This window comes from Arvicola amphibius, chromosome 6, assembly GCF_903992535.2.
Source record: "Arvicola amphibius chromosome 6, mArvAmp1.2, whole genome shotgun sequence".
NCBI classification, from domain to species: domain Eukaryota; kingdom Metazoa; phylum Chordata; class Mammalia; order Rodentia; family Cricetidae; genus Arvicola; species Arvicola amphibius.
Window position 1 is genome coordinate 42,660,218 of NC_052052.2, and position 17,315 is coordinate 42,677,532.

The 17,315-nt window shown below is 44.8% G+C and overlaps 1 long non-coding RNA gene across 1 annotated transcript in view; it reads right to left on the bottom strand.

Moving 5' to 3' along the window:
- Positions 1-14,594, bottom strand: part of LOC119816038 — a 46,600-nt gene extending 32,006 nt beyond the window's left edge. The window contains exon 1 of the long non-coding RNA XR_005285678.1: positions 9,629-14,594. This is a non-coding gene — a long non-coding RNA (uncharacterized LOC119816038). The remainder of the gene's footprint in view (positions 1-9,628) is intronic.
- Positions 14,595-17,315: the final 2,721 nt, after the last annotated feature.

The following is a 17,315-nucleotide window of genomic DNA, read 5'->3' on the forward strand; positions in this document are numbered from 1 at the left end:
ATTGCCTTTCGGGTGGTCTTTATGAAGCCATCCATCTTTAACCCTGACAGTCACTGTGCCCCACTGCAGCTCGGGAAAGAAATCTTTCTTAATTATCAGACCTTTCTTGCTCCCAAGAGACCCTTGAGTGGCACACCAGGCGGGGCTGATGGCGTGTAGTCTGCTTCTACCAGCCAGAGAAGCATCTGGTTTACTCAAACTCCGGGGCCAGCTTGCTGGCTCGGTCTGTCTGGAGGGAGGACTCCTGTAAGCCACCCATGTTTTATGTCTCCAGGAAAAGACCTCTGTCCTCCAGCACTTGGAGGGCTTCTGAGTGGTTAATGAGTCGAACTCACGGGGTCAGAGTCAGACCCACAGAACATCATAGGTTTCCATATTGCCTCTCACTGTGAAGCAAACAGCTTGGCACTGCAAGAGAATCTTCTTGCCCTGCGCCACTTTGAAATCCTAGTGGGCATGGTCCCTGTGCCCTTTTCTGTCTACACTCATCTCTTGGTGATATCGGAAATGTTACCTATGTGCTGTGCTAGACAGTTTCCTAAACTACAGTTACACAGTTGAAGAGATGAGGTTCAAACAGCCCATCTTTGGGGGGCTGGAGTGGAAGTCGCACAGTGAAGGCTCAGGACTTGTCCTATGGCACATCACCTTACTGATGGTACAGACAGCAAAGGCAGGAGGGAGGAAGCGCATCCCTGTTGAGATTTCGTGTCCTAAGAAACTCCTCTTTAGCAAAAACAGACTAGTGTTGGTGTGCCCTGCCAGTCAAATGGCAAGCCCCTATCTGAAACTAATCAGAAGGACAATATGCCTGTGATGTAGAAATATGTACTGTGGACTGGGAAGATAGCTCAGTCAGTAAAGCGCTTGCCCTGAACACAATCTCCAGAGACTTTGATTCTTATTGTTTGGTTGGTTGGTTGGTTTTTCTCGAGACAAGGTTTCTCTGTGTAGCTTTGGAGCCCATTCTGGAACTCACTCTGTAGTCCAATCTTGTAGTGATGAGCTGTGGGCAGGGCTGATTTTCGTCCTGCCCAGCTCCCACATGGTTAGCTTTACACCCGAAATAACAACACACAAATTGTATTCTTTTAAACACTGTCTGGCCCATTAGTTTCAGCCTCTTACTCACATCTTGACTAACCCATATCTAATAATCTATGTAACACCACGAGTGGTGTCTTACCGGGAAATATTCAGCATGTCTGACCTGGCGGCTGGCTTCATTGCATCTGTCTCCCTGAGGAGAGGCACGGTAGTCTGCCTCAGAAAGACGAGGCATGGCGATTGTCTCTGAGAGGAGAAGTGGGGCAATTGTCTGAGCCATCTACCTCACTTCCTTCTTCCTGTTCTGTCTACTCCACCTATCTAAATCCTGCCCTAGCAAAAAGCCAAGGCAGTTTGTTTATTAGCCAATGAGAATCCTCCATCACAATCTGGTCTCAAACTCACAGAAATCTTCCTAACTCTGCCTCCCGAGTGTACCAACATCACCCGGCCTTATTGTTTTTGAAGGCTGTCTGTGGTGGTATACTTAGCCCGGCACTAGGGAAGCAGAGACAGGTAGAATTTCCAGGTCAAGTGAGAAACCCTGTCTCAAACTAACAATGAGGATTGCTTCCTGGAAGACAACGCTCTTGCCTACACACACACACACACACACACACACACACACACACACGTGTTTGTGCATATATGTCTGCGCACACACACCCCAATACACAGATATGTAAATAAGTAAATACACACTATGATTACAATTGCATCTAAGTACTAGATAAGAAACACCTAAAGCATTGTGCTACGAAGCACACTAAGTATTAGACATGAGAAGGTGGCAGAGCAGAATACCCGTGTTGAATTTTCAGTGTTGGCCACTTCCCAAAGAAGAAAGCAAATGAGAGGTAAATTGTGCTACTTCAGCTTCCCTGCTTTCAAATATGGATGAAAACAAACTTCACCCCTGGGGTCTTGCCAGTAGCACTGGGCAACTAAGGCTTGAAAATGCTGAGAATAATACCTGGGTTGTTGTGCTATTTCGTAAACAGTTTTGTCTTTATTTTTCCCCCTCTGTTCTTCTCACATGTTACCTTAAAGAACTTTTTTTCTTTAAGAAAAGTTGATTGTTGGTCAGAGTTATCCAAGAGACTCACAAAATGCACAACCTATCTCTATTGCCTTTCATTGCCCCAAGAGTTGGATGGTAAGCCTGTATTGCTGAAAGGGCCGTGCACTTCAGACACAGTGCCCAGAGGCTTCTGTGATACAACTGACCTAAATGCCTCCTCCCTACAAACTAGCTTTCCTGGTACCAGAAGGTGCCATACAAGCTTCTACAGGAGGGAGACAACTAACAGTCATACCCAGCTAAGACATCTATGACCTTCATCAATGATCATCATGGCACTAGAACCCTAAGGGTGCAGTAGTGGCATACAGAGCTTGGTAGTGACCAGTAATTCTCTAATTAGACTTAAGACCCTCTCAATAAGAAACAATAATATCTAATACTAGAAACTTACCCAGATACCTAGGGCTATTGAAGTCACGGATCTTGGAGAAGAACCTTCAACCATTTCTTTCTAAAAGGATAATCCCTAACTACATTCTAAATGTCTTTATACCCACAGATAAGTATCGTCCCCATCCTTCATCAAGGAAACTTCTATTTGCAAAAGATGGAGACCATTACAGGAAACCACAACCAATCAAAATGCACAGTTGTGGAGCCCAGTCCCCATGAATGCATCAACAAAACAACACCTGAAACTAAGGCTCCAGGAACATTGCAGAAGAGGGGGCAGAAAGAGTGTAAGAGCCAGACGAACAGGGAGTCTGCTGTGAGACTGTGTCTCCTAGAAACGTCAGAAGCTACACCCACAAAGCTTCACCAACAAGACTGCCTACCCAGGATCTAAATAAGGACAACAATACATATGCTAACATGGACAGGGAGAGAACTCTGGAAGCCTCAATTCCACATAAAGAACTACAGGCAACTAAGAAATGCTGAGAAGTAGAAGAAATCGTCTTCCCCAGGAAAGAGCACACCAATTGGTTATCCAGTACCAAATGGTCAGCCCTGAAATCATGCATGTAAGTAGCATTATACAAGCTATATGTGTGCATGTGTGTGTGTGTCATTTGTGTATGTGTTTATGTGCGCATATAATAATAATAATAGAGAGTCTATGAATTTGAAAGAGAACAAGGGGTGTGTAGAGGGCTAGAAGGGAAAAATAATGTAATTATATTTTAATCTCAAAAAAGAAAACAAGTCGCCGGGCGGCGGTGGCACACGCCTTTAATCCCAGCACTCGGGAGGCAGAGGCAGGTGGATCTCTGTGAGTTCGAGACCAGCCTGGTCTACAAGAGCTAGTTCCAGGACAGGCTCCAAAGCTACAGAGAAACCCTGTCTCGAAAAACAAAAAAAAAAAAAAAAAAAAAAAAGAAAACAAGTCATTTTTAAAAAGAACTTTCTCTTCTTTCTTAGATCCTATAAACAACCTCTTATCTCATCAGCCTCCAGACTCCAGTTTATATCCACCCTGATGATAATTTTCTAAAAACAAAACAAGTAAACAAACACTTACCTGCTTCCCTCATATCCACCACCAGCCTGGCCTGACCCAAGGATGGACTTCGGTGCTCTTTAGTCCACTGTTTTAAACCTCGTGATAGGCTCCAGACTTCCTTATAGGTTAGGTCACAGGCTCACCCTGTAGCCCAGTCCGTGGTTAAGTACTGGGCTGGAGACACAGCTCAAGGATAGAACTTTGGCCTAGCATGGGCAAAGCTCAGGCTTTCAATCATTAAAATATAAGAAAAGGGGGGGCTGGGCACGTGCTGCTGACGTTTGAAGTTACACAGAACCTCAAACTGCACTGGAGCGACCACGTCCACGTAGGAGGACAGAAGAACAGCCTAACATATGTGACTTGCTCAAAGTCACACAACTGGAAATTCATAGACTAAAGGCTTTAACGACTGTGCCAACCCCATGGCCTGTCTCTTTCCACCTCCTTCTCCATCTGCCTGCCTCATGGGTGCACCCTTCAGTTTGAGTCTTCAGACTCACTAGTCCACAGGCATGCCCTGTGTCCTCTAAGTTTGGCTATGGCCTCCTTCTGGAATAATCCACACTCAGGCACACCCTGGCTCTTGTGTGTCATCTTCCCTTACCCTGCCTCATGCACACCTTCACCCTGCATCGCAGTCTGGTTTTTATCTGTGGAAACTGTACAGTAGAGAAAGATACCCACAAAGTTAATACTTAGTATTCCAGTCTTGAGTCTATATGCTGAGACGTTTAAAAGTTCCTTTTGCAGGACAGAGAAACCTGTCTCAAAAAACAAACAAAAAGTTCCTTTTCAGCTTTTAGTTCAACACACGCATACATATATACATACACACACACACACACACACGTTCACTCATGCATACACAATCACACATGCACACACATATGCACACACACACGCACTCACACATGCACGTGCATATGCACACACACACATGCACACTCACACATGCATGTGCACATGCGCACACACGCACATACAGAAGTAGTAATAATAAATCAAAAATTTAAAATATAGGGCCAGGGCCAGGTATGGTGCCACACACCCTTTAATCCTAGCACTTAGAAGTGAAGCAGGTGAATCTAGGTGAGTTTTAGACCAGCCTGGTCTACATAGTGAGTTCCAGAACAGCCATGGCCATATAGTGAGACCTTATCTCAAAAGGGGTGGACAGAGGGCAAAGAGATGGCTCAGGAGATCAAAGCCTTTGTTACTCAAGCCTGAAAACCTGAGTTTGATCCCGGAGCCCACATAAAAGTGGAAGGAGAGAATCAAGCCCCCAAAAGTCCTCTGACTTCCACAGGTGTGTCTTGACACATGTGTGTCCACACTCATACACACATACACACTACTGTGGTAGTTTGAATGTAACTGGCACCTACAAGGCCATGGAGAGTGGCACTATTAGGAGATGTGGCTTTGATGGAGTAGGTATGGCCTTGTTGAGGTTTCCTATGCTCAAGCTATCCCAGCAGCATGCTTCACTTCCTGTGGTCTGCAGATCAAGATGCAGAACTCTCAGCTCCTTCTCGGGCACCACGTCTGCCCGCATGCCACCGTGTTCACCACCATGATGATAACGGACTAAACCTCTGAAGTGTAAGCCACCCCAGTTAAATGTTCTCCTTTATAAGAGCTGACATAGCCATGATCTCTCTTCACAGCAACAGAAACCCTAACTAAGACACAACAATGATAACAATAATTTCTAAACAGAGGAAAAGAAAGAAAAATAGAGGAATCATATTTAATGCCAGCACTATTGTGAAATCAACTGAGCATGCACTGTGTGTAAAAAGCATTTCTCAAATAAGAACATGAACAGAGACCACAGTTATTAATACTACTATGACTGCTCGTACATTGAATGACTACTAATGTCAAGGTAGTGCAGCTTTGGTTCATATTTGAATATTTCTTTGGGAATCTTTTAATAAAGTGGTACAAGCAGGATATCAGATATTGGGGTATCTGGCTGGAAGGCCAGTCCGTAGGCTACGGGCTGACTCTACCTTCAAAGATTTGCACTCTAACACCGAGAGCCAAGCCAGAGCCAGCCACAGGGCAGGTCATCTGGGGCAGGGCAGGGAGGGTGAAGGAAACAGGAAGGCTCTTGGGCTTGTTTGGCTTGAGGAAGCATTTTATGAGGGTGACAGAGGATCACATCCTGACTTAGCCAAGCCTCCCTGTGAACCTCAGCCTGACTCTGTGTCAAAGGGTGTTGGTGGGCTGGATATATTCTGACCACCCTCATTCCCACCCCCAGCAGTGGATCTGGCCGATGATAGCGCCGTGCAAACGCTCCAAGGTTGAGTACGTGAAGGCTGATGCTCTAAGACCCACTTTAAGACCAGACCCAGATGCTGCAACGTGACTGGGGGCATTCTTCCAGAGAGGAAGGCCCCACCAGCTCTACCCAAGCAGTAGATGATTCTTCTAGGGCCATGTGCATTGCCTTCTCTCCTTCCCCACAAAATCCAGGCCAGGTTTTCTCTAAGACCTTTAACTAATCTCAAATAGAGAGTTTTTAATAATTTCCCTGAGTCCCCGTGCCCAGCTGGCTGGAGTGAATAAACCAGCCAGGTCTTTATCTTAACAAGGGGTCTTAGGTTCTAATTCTTTCCTCATTAAAGACCTGACAGCAATGGGATGAAAGCAATTTAGTTTCTTATTGAATTCCATCATGGGCATGAGTCTCTGACGTTGGGACGATTTAGGTTTAGAATAAAAGATAAAAAGAAAACTGGGACAGAAGGGAAGGAATGAAGGAAAGAATGGAGGGAGGGAGGCAGAGAGGGAGGGAGAGAGGGAGGGAGGGAGGGAGGAAGGGAGGGAGGGAGGAAGGGAGGGAGGGAGGAAAGAAAAGAAGGAAGGAGGGATGTCGGCAGGTGGGCTTGTCTTAGTTGAAACTCAAAACTGAAGCAGGGAGGCGCTTCCCCGGGGGCAGATGGTGTGGAGGTGAAGGTAGGCAGAGTCAGAGTTCGGCCCGCACACTCCAGGCTCCGAACTATCTGAGCCACCTGGGAAGTCTGAACTGTCATCTGCAGAGTATGAACTGGGGACGCAGGAAGAGCCCTCCAGAGGGACAGCTGAGAACCGAGTTCCCATTCAGGCAATGTTGAAGTCACCTCACTTACTCCCCAGCCTTTTCTCTGCCCATGCCTCTACAGCTTTCACCAAATAAACTACAAAATGTGGTGGACTCCAGAACATTCTGCCGTTTATGATTTCCCAGTCTCCCAACTACCACACGAGACAGATATAAAGCCAAATAGTTCTTCCCTCTTTAAGATGAGGCTAGTAGAAATGCATGTCTACAAGTAAAGGAATGATCATAGAGACGGGGAAATGTACACACGTGTGTATGTATGTGTATGTATATACATATGCTGATCAATTTTTTGCACATATTTCTAACTTCTATCAATTTTGTTCTTTGTCATTATATATCTGTGTAGAAAAATGCTTTCATTCCCACTTCTCACCCTTTCTCATCTCCCTCCCCTCTTGACCATCCCCACCCACCAAGTCCTTAGCACACACCTTTGTTTTTTGGTTTTGTGACCCCCTAAATTTAAACAGGGCCTATCCGTATGATGGGGATTTAGAGCTGCTCATTGGAGCTTGGAGAGCTCAGCAATGGATACACAACTGAATTATTGACAGTCCCTTCCCCAGAATCTATCGGTAGCTAATGGGAAGAGTCTCTACCCAGGGAGGCCCTCCACTATCCCTGACTGACTACGGGCAGGCCCAGCCTTGTCTACACAGTGTTTAGCAGGTACAGCTGTGTGTGATTCTGTACTCTCCATTGTGGAACTGTGGGAATTGTGTTTGAATCACCTAACTATGTGACATTAGACAAATCCCTTAATCCCTTTGAGATCTCATTTCCTCATTCATCAGGTGGAAATAATCCTATCTTGCAGGGTGGCTGTAAAGGTAAAACCTGGAAATGTGCATCGGAAGGAGCCCTGCAGGTTTGGCATACGTATTCTTTAACTTCGCTACACACCCAGGAGTGTATGTGTGCACACATTAACACCCATGTCTACTTAGAATATTCAGTAGGACCCACACGTTTCTAATAAACTAATAATCTCTTCATGGTTGGCTCATTTGATAAGCATGAGAGCTAAAGATCACTAAATACCAAGGATAAGAGAATGTGGGATTTAAAAAAATAATAATAGATCAACCTCTTAATGCTTGAAGAGAGACGTTCATTTTCCTTTTCAAATTGTGTTGTGTGCATAAGTATGCCTGTGTTTTTATGAAGCTTCCAAACAGTCAGAAACTCCCAGTCACTGGACATTTTAAATACTGTAAGCATTTTATCCCCTTAAATATGTTGCAAATCCCCCAGCGCCATGCAGGGTGTAGCTATGATCGCCATAACCCAGATGACCTAAGTGGGGCTCAAAATTCAGTGCTCTACTCAAGACCATGTAACGAGCAATTGCAGTTTTCTTTTGTTCTATTTGCTATGTTGCTGGCGGTGGTGGTGGTTTGTATTTGTTTATTTCTTTGAGACATGGTCCCACTGTGCTGTGCAAGCTGGCCTGGAACTCACTTAGCCTGGCATGACTTTGAATTTCTGATCCTCCCACCTCTACCTCTCCGCTGCTGAGACTGCAACCCTGCATCATCTGGCCAAGTTTATTCTTTCTGGGGGTTGAGCCCAGGGCTTCACGCATGCTAGACAAGTGCACCTTCTTCCAGCTCTAAACAGTCTCCCCTCTGCCTCTCTGCTAGAACAGCCCTGCCCCCTCGCCTCATCACCTAAACCTGCACAATGCCAGGTACCTTGAGGTTGTTATACAGCATATGTGGATGCTGGGTGGACCGCACTTCCTTTAGAGCACAGGACAGTCCCACATCACTTAGTGGGACCTGAATGGGACAGGCTGTCTAAGCAATTATGCAACTGTGTTTTTTTTACTATTATTATTTTTTATTGAGCTCTATATTTTTCTTTGCTCCCCTCCCTATCTCTCCCCTCCCCCTTCAGCCCTCTCCCAAGGTTCCCATATGCCACTGTGTCCTTTTAATCATTTATTTTTTATTTTCCAGCTGATAATACATAATAATAAATGTATATTTTCATGGAGTACAACACATTGTGATGCAGGAAGGCACTGTAATCATATCCTGCTAATTATCATCACCTCACACATTTATCCTTTCAGGCAGTAAGAACTCGAAACTCTACCCTTTAACATGCAGTATAATTCACAATAGCAGGGATAGGAAAGCAATTTAGGGGCTCATCAGCAACGAATGAATAAAGGAAATGTGGCTTGTGTGCACAATAACATAAGCCACACCTTAAACGGATAAAACTCGAGTCGGGTAGGGTGGTGCACACCTGCCATCCCTCAGGATGTAAAATTCTTTTGTTTTCAACAACATGAATGACTCTAGAGAACTCCGAGCTAACAGAATTGTTCTGTCTGGCTTCTTTCCTTACCCCCACACACCCTCCCATTGCTCAGGGAGTTGCCCACAGGCGCTGGAGGAGAATGCCAAAGTCAATGGGGTCCCAGGCACAGATAGAACCAAAAGACGGCAGAATTCAGAGTTGAGAGGGAGTCCCTGTGGTGGCAGACAAAATAAAGTTGATGACCAGGGTCACATGGTCGAGCAAGTAAAGCAGGGGCTTTGAAAGCAGCATGAACCAACACAGTATAGAAAACAGCACAGAAAAAGCCACACCAAGGGCTAGGGTGCCTGTCGACCAAAAGGCAGCACGCCATAGGTTCCCCCTTTAAAGCAGAGATTGGGATGTGGCTGTGCTTAGCAACCACAGGGGACACACCTTTGGACCAGAGCTGAAAAATGATTGTCTAATTACAAGCTCTATGGATACATATCAAGCAAGCCAGTCATAGTTAAATAATTAAGTCCCTAGTCAGAGTTAATGACAAGGGAAATACGGTTTGTCTGCCCTGCTACCTTCCTGAAGGTTACATGATGGAGAAGAAGCCAAAACTGTCTTCGAAGGACCTTCGAAGGAGTTGCTGTATAGAGGTCAGAAATACACCCACCGTGAAAACGCTGGGAAGCATGAGCTGCGGCCATCCGCTGCATGGGGCTGAGGACACAGAAAAGGGGCTGGTGAAGCTGAATTCTCTCATCCCCTTCTCTTTCTCTTTTGCTTCCAGGTCAATGGGGCTAAGGAAAATTAGCCGCCTCCTCTGGGCTCCCTGCACAGGCGGAACCGGGAACCGGAATCATCTGAATGGCTGCAACACCAGCATGCTGGGACAGAAACTGTGGTCTGGGTCTTTTCTCACTTGCCTCCTGAGCTACAGGGAAACCAAGAAATAAGAAAGCACAAGTCTTCCTCAGGCTGGTCCTGGGAGACATATTCTCGCGAGACTAGGAATTCTCGCGAGACTAGGACTTGTGTCTGCACAGCTTTTCACTCACGCATCATTTATAATCAGCAAGTTAAGTCCCTTGCCCTCTGCCACCTCTCCAACCTCCTCTAACACATTCCACCTCCACCCAACCACCCAGCCCCATTGCCTTGCCCTGACCCTTGAATACTCCAACTGATGCCCACAACCCAGGACCTTCGTTTCCTCAGGCATCCGTTGTTTCCTCTTTAGAAAAGGTGTTTCCTTGATTGGTAGCACCAGAGCTTATATATAAACCTCAAAGCCCCTTGGTTCAGCCCATAACCAATGGCACAATAGTGTTTCAAAGCTACACTATTCCCTTCGGAGGACCAATGGGGAAATCACCGTTTGCTTTATAAAGTGAGATGCCCAGTTTATCGTTATAAAAATAAGACACAAATGAGTTTCCCCATTATCCTACACAACCGCCTGAGAAACTGATCATCCAGGATGACACAGATTAGCTTGGATACTAGCTGGATGGGAAGACAGTGCCATTTCTAAATGAGGCAGAGCACTTGTGCCCAGGTCCCCAGATGTGCCTACCCAACAGTGCAGGACACTGCTGGAGAGGCCAGGGGACGGTTGGGAGAAAGTCTCTGGATGATTCTCGCTAGAACCCTTTGCAAAGACTAAGGACGTGGTGGTTGATTGTATGGGATCACATCATGTCTGAAGAACATGTTGTTGGTATTCTAATGACTGTGGTTGTGACCCAGAATTCCTTCCCACACAGCCAGGGTGGGGAGCAAGGGAAGGGAGCCTCCTTGTCTGAGTATTTATCCCACATAGTTGCACCCAGGCACAAAACATCCACGCTGGGTCACAGGGTGTTCACACTCAGTGATGAAATTTCATCTACTGCCCCATCCCCAGGGCCCGCCACTATGCATTCCATACATGTAGATGGAAAGGGGGGCTCACCACAGAGAGAGAGAGAGAGAGAGAGAGAGAGAGAGAGAGAGAGAGAGAGAGAGAGAGAGAGAGAGTAACTAAGAAGAAATGGACTGAGAGCCAGAAGATCCGGGTAACTAGAATAAACTTGGCCTCTAAATCAGTTCATATTTATCCAGGTATATAACTTGGATAAATGATGTGATCCCTCTGAGCCTCGGTTTCCGCTACCTGTAAAGCAAGAGGCTTGCTTTCATGTAGGGCACATACACACTTGCGGGCAATATACTCACACACGTAAGATAATAAAAGTAATAAAGTTAAAAGAAGCCAAGGGCTTGATTTCAATCAACAATTCCAGTTGATTTCCTCAACAACAAATGCAATAAAAGGGCCGGGATAATCTCCACAGCATTGCACAAACATGGGAGCCAACAAACAGCTTGGTTTACTAAAGAAGAAAAGTCCCATCATCCTATGAGCTATTCTCCTTTCCATTCAGTCCTCTTACACTGGCCAAGAGCTGTCAGTCACTGCTCGGAGTTCAGAACCCATGATTGATTTTGCTCATTAAACAAATTCATGTTGATGCTATGACTGATCCACTTCCTGCTCTTTGTAGGTGACTTAACTCAATGGTGTTCAGACTTATCAGTGGTATGGCATGAATCTGGCTAACTTGTTTTTATATCTGACAAATATTCCATCATGTGGACATACTTTGAATTGTATTGAAATATATTTAGCTGAGGTAGTAGTTTGCATAAATTAAAATGAGCACTTTTTTAAAAAAATAATCTGGTAAATTCTGATAAATTTAGGTACTTTAGGAACTCTCTTTTCCTATCCCTTCTCTTTCTATTTTATTTTTAACACTGGGAATTCCAACTGGAAATTCTCCTGTCTCTGCCTCCCACGTTCTAGGTTTACAGACAGACCCCTGCCATGTCATACTGGAACCTGGAGCCGAAATGTCAATTTGAAAATGCTTCTAGAATCACTGACAACTTCCCTCAAGCCTCGGGCCTCAGTGCTCAGGCCTCCAGTTGGCCACCAACCTGATTTTTAGTCCCCATTGCTTTGACTTTCCTATCCTGACCCTATGTATAAACTGGATCATAAGATATTTTCCATCTGTCTTACTTTCTTCAATAATTCTTTTGTATTTAAAAAAACGTGTTTATATAATTTTTGATTCTCTCTTGCTGAATGAGATTGGGAGTTTATACCATCTAGTACTGAGTGGCGCTGCATGGTGAAACCCACCAGCATGTCCGCTCCTGTCCATCAGCGGGCACTTGCTCCGCTTCTGACTTTGAATAGTCATGAGTCTATCTGTTGTGAATACCTGCAGGACCTCTGGGTAAAGCATCTCTTTCCTCCAGAGGCTCTTCGTGAGGCAACATTTGATTATAATACCGTATTAGAAGCAGCAGCAGCAGCAGCAGCAGATTCACAAAAATGCTGCCACCAGGATGCCTTGGATCAGAAAATACGAGGTATTCTGAAACTGAAAATGATCCGATCTGCGTATGTTTGATTTGCAAACATTCAGAAGCTAGACTCACCCCAGTCTATAAAATGTGTGCCTTTATTGCAGGAGATACATTCCTTATTTGTCCTTTGGGTTGACGGCTGGTCTTCTGCCTTCCTTCATCCCCAGCCACTTGACAGTTGTGCTTATTAGAGAGTCGTGATGCTTTCAACCAGCAGCTAGCATTGGCTGAGAGGCTAAACAAGGTTTTGGCTGCTTTCATTCGTTATCCACAGCGCTCATTGGTCAGATGCATCTCCCACCTTACTCCCAAAGACACCGAAGCTCAGAGATGTTAAATGACCAGCCTAAGGACCTTGGGATGTCTGTCTTAGGTCCCCAGTCCTCACTCCACCCAATGCGGTGAGAAGGCAGCTGGACTTCCCACGAATACCATGTCTCCTGCTTATCTCACAATAATAATAAATGTCCCTAAAGAATGGTCCTACCCATCCCTTCTTGCATATCCCCCGGCTCTTCCTTGCCAGGGCTCCAGGTTCAGCCCACACAGCCTTCTGCGACTTCTCCCAAAGTCTATCCGCTCTGCCTTCTCCAAACGTCAGCCATCCAAGGGAAGCTCAGGCAAAGCAGGAAAGCAGGACTTTCCACTCAGCAGAGGCCTCCAGTCCTGCCAAGTTCTCCGCAGTCAGGCGCCTGGAGGTGGGCCCCGAGCATTCTATCATTGCATAAGTGTTATTGCAGCCAGTTCCTGGAGTCGGAAATATGGCAAACCATTCACCTGGTGGAAAGCCCTTGCCAGGAGCCATGGTTGTTTGGTTAGCTGTGACTTCACAGTCCTTTCCAGGAGACTGGCCAGAGAAAAGGTTGATCTAGCAAGGCCTGTCAAAGTCACTGTGTTTTTACTATTCTTCAGCAATGAAGATTTTTCTTCGCAATGGCCTCCCCACCTTCTTCACAAAGGCTGTCCTGGTTAAGGCTTCCCAACTCTGCCTGAAATTGTACGAGGGTTTACTTGATGACCTCCAAGGCTCCCTGCTTCTCTCAGGACCCAGGCCCAAGCTGGCCCCCATATTACACCAGGAAGATCTTTCCACATGCCAGGACCGTCCCAAATGTCAATCATCTTAAAGGGGGCCCACCCTGAATGTCTCCAACAGCTCTAGTACCTGAAAACTGAGTGTTCCTCTAACTTTTGGAATGGTTCACAATGAAAATATTTCATTCTAAAATGTTTTAAAACACTTAGTCAGATATGCTACCCCTTCAGAGATGGCAAGTTTCTTGAAATAATAAGGGCGTCTTTTTTTTTTTAATCTTTATATCCCTAGAACACAGCTCAGAGCCAGGCCCACAGGAGTAATTACCCAAGACATGCTTATGGAAGTTCGATGAACTGGTCTAAGAATATTGTATCTCGGTAGCTTGTTGCTTGCTGATGCCTTGGGTTCAATCCCCAGCGTGTCTGAGAAGTTCTGTGACCTGGTGGATAATGGCTAATCAGAACTTGTGGCACTAACGAGACAGCCAGGGTAACTAGACGTGAGCTGATAAAATTTCAGCCAAAACAGTTTAGTCCACGCCGGCAGCTTTATCTGACACTGACAGACATGTTTTCCATTGTAATTTTTCAATTAAAAAATGGTTCTTAGAGCTCTTTATTAATTCAGTTTAGACCAGGGTTCTAGACTGGGATCTGTTAGCTTGTTCCACTTGCTCTTCTACCCATGAGGAAGCTACTATTGTTTCAGTTGCCTCGAGACCCTCATCAGAAGACACATTCCATGTGGTATGGCCATAAATAAATGGGAGTCCTCTTCGAATGAGCTTCTAAGACATAATCAGGTGATAAATAGAAATTACCAGTAAAACAATTTCTGCCTCATGATGGATATTCATATCTATTTAAAATTTCAGTGGTAGCCTTTCTGTACTTTATGCCTCAGGAAATGAAATCTATATTCTGACATTTAATTGCTCTATGCTGTATAACACCTCACCTAACTTCCCAAAATTCTATAGCTTCATATTCACATGTAAATTGAAAATTGTGTGTTTGTTTCACATATTAACTGACACATTTGAAAAGCGCAAACAAAAAAAATCTACAAAATTACTAAAATAACTTTAATATGTGTCTCCTGCAAGAAAAGTTGGCAGTCCAAAGGTGATTAGGTGGACAGCAAATAACTTTAGACAGCTATTGTCAAAAGTTCCTGGGTATATTGGTAATCCTGACTGATAGCCAAAAAAAAAAAGCCAAGACCAGGAATGTTCATGGCCCTGATTCAGACTTGTGTCCATGAAGAGAAGAAAACACTACCAGAAGAATGCCACAGATGGTCCTGCCTCCTCAGGAGACCACCTAGGAGGGCATTTTCCTCACTCATTTACTAAACTGGATTTTCTCTGCTGTTCCACTAGCTCAGAAACCTGATTTTATGATCCCAAGAGCTGATACTTCTCTCCTATGGAAGGCAAGAGATTGCCTTATACATGTTTATATACAGAGAATAAAAAGCCATGTCATCATAGAAATGGAGTCTTGACATGGGCTCAGCCAGAACAGCCTCTCCATGGGGGTCCTTGGCTTGGGATATGTCACATTCTAAAGATCTCCAAGTGAGCAAGTTATTAGTACAAATGGAGTTAAATGAGTCGAGCTTATATAAGAACCTGAGTAAGTTAGCCTCTTGGCCTAGGCATGGTGGTACATAGCCCTAGCATGGTGGCACATGTCCCAGGCATGGTGGCACATGCCTGTAATCCCAGCACCCAAGAGAGGTGATAGAAACAGAAGTGTAAGTTTGATTTTAACTTGGGCTACTTAGAAAGACTCTCTTTCCCTCAAACAAACAAAACCCCAGAATTCTAGTTTCATCTGAGCCCTAATATGCAGCATGGATGCGGTACCAAAATGTTCTCTGTTCTTATTTCTTCAGGTACAATGGAATGAGCATAAAATCTATAATCAAGGAACTGAGGCCAAAACAAGCTCAGTGATGAGAAATCCCTCACCCCAGATCTCTCCTCATCTGTTAAATCGGAATGAAACTTTAATTAAAAACCTCACAGGGTAGTGGCAAGGGTCACACTGGGCTCCGATGTTATCTAACTCATACATCATGTTTGTTGTTACTTTTGTTATTTTTATGGAAGATCTGGGAATAAGACAATATGTCTCTCATTAAGCAGTTTGTAATTGACGCAAACAGAAAAACCACTCCTCAAATATGAGGCGGGTTTTAACACACCACCACTAGCCTGTCCTCTCCTCTAGAACATCCATGCCTCTTGCATCTGAAATATTGGTGCCACATTCCTCTAAAGGCCCTTTCTGTGAGAGCATCCAACTGGACAGATCTCCTGAAGAGGAGAAAAATCCCACTGCTCTTGGGCCATCTTGCATATGGCTGGAAGCTCCTGTGATATGAGAGCTAGAAACTGGGTGGAGCCCTACCCAAAAACTTTCCAGGCCTTCTGGGTACCAGAGGGAAAGCCCTTGAAGCCAGAGGGAATTCCGTTAGCAAGTAGTTACAGACACAAGCAGCTAACCAGCCCACCCCTTGTTGAGAAAGAACAGCTTTGACAAATGAATCAGCTTACCAGAGGGCCAATCATCACAAGTGGCTCGAATGTGGCCCAAAGAACTGAGAAGCCCTTGCAAATCTCTCTCTGTTCTTCATGTGATGGCATGCTTGGAAAGCAAAGCAATGCTGTCATTTGTTATGTGGTCTTATCATTAGACTGCCAACCTGACTCCCATGTCTTTAACTCTCTAACGCCCACCTTCTGCTTCAACACTGACATCCTGACTTGATTGTCATGCTCAGACCATTTTCTGCCCATTTATGCTCATACTGTGGCCTGCTGACAGTTTGGGTAAAGGGAAGAGAATACAGGTCTTTATATATAAATGCAAAACACTGAGCATGGCATTAGTGTTGTGTGGATGGATGAATGACTATGTGACGTCAAAATTAACAAATGGGCGTCTGTGCTTTTTCTTCCTCGGAGATACACCAGTTGACTCCCTTGTGCTATTCTAAGATGAGCCCAATTGTATGGTTTTTTACAGTTGGCGAAACCTGAGGGATCAAAATGAATTTCCAATATTTTAGGCTGCGTTCTCAGGCACGCAACCAGAGCCCAAGGCTTAGAAACCAGCGGACTGACTAGTTTTTGAGCAAAGGTCTGCAATGTGGGTGGAAACCTCAACCTTTTCTTCTTTTCCTTCTCAGTTTGTGTCTCTATGAACCTGTGCGAACAACACTTTCTTAGGTCAGAATAAGTCCGCAGAAGTAAAAACAAAATATTTCTCAAGTGCCCAGAGACGTGTTGCTTTTCTTACATTTCCTGTATGGAGTAAGCATAGTTATTCCCCATTTCACCACTGAAGAAGCTGAGTCTCCTATGGGGAATGCACCTTGCCCAGAACTGTCACTGATTCCTGCATCCTAGATTCCAGAACCGCATCATTTATCCAAGCATACCAGGTGTGAAATACCTGGCTGCAATTAATGGAAGCCAGCAGGATGGTTTGCGGCGGGGGGAGGGGGGGGGAAGCAGGGAAGAAAGAGCATTTTTATCATAAGAATGTAGGCACTTGATCTGAAACACACACACAAAAAAAGGAAACATAACCAAGTCCCACCAACAAGTCTAGGAATATTTATGTTTAGGACATGCCCAACATTCTTATGATGAAACGCCCTGAAGCTCAGCCAAATGCTTCTCCAAATGTGACCTCTTGCATTATTTGGGGACTTCTTAGAAGTATAAATTCTCTCCCTCAACTCCAAACCTACTAAATCAGAAAAATAGAGATGAGGTCCAGAAGCTGTGGTTTTTGTTTGTTTGTTTGGGGTTTTTGTTGTTGTTGTTGTTGTTTTGTTTTGTTGTTAAGTTCTTCCAGACACTTGGTGTTCTAGAAGTACTCGCTTG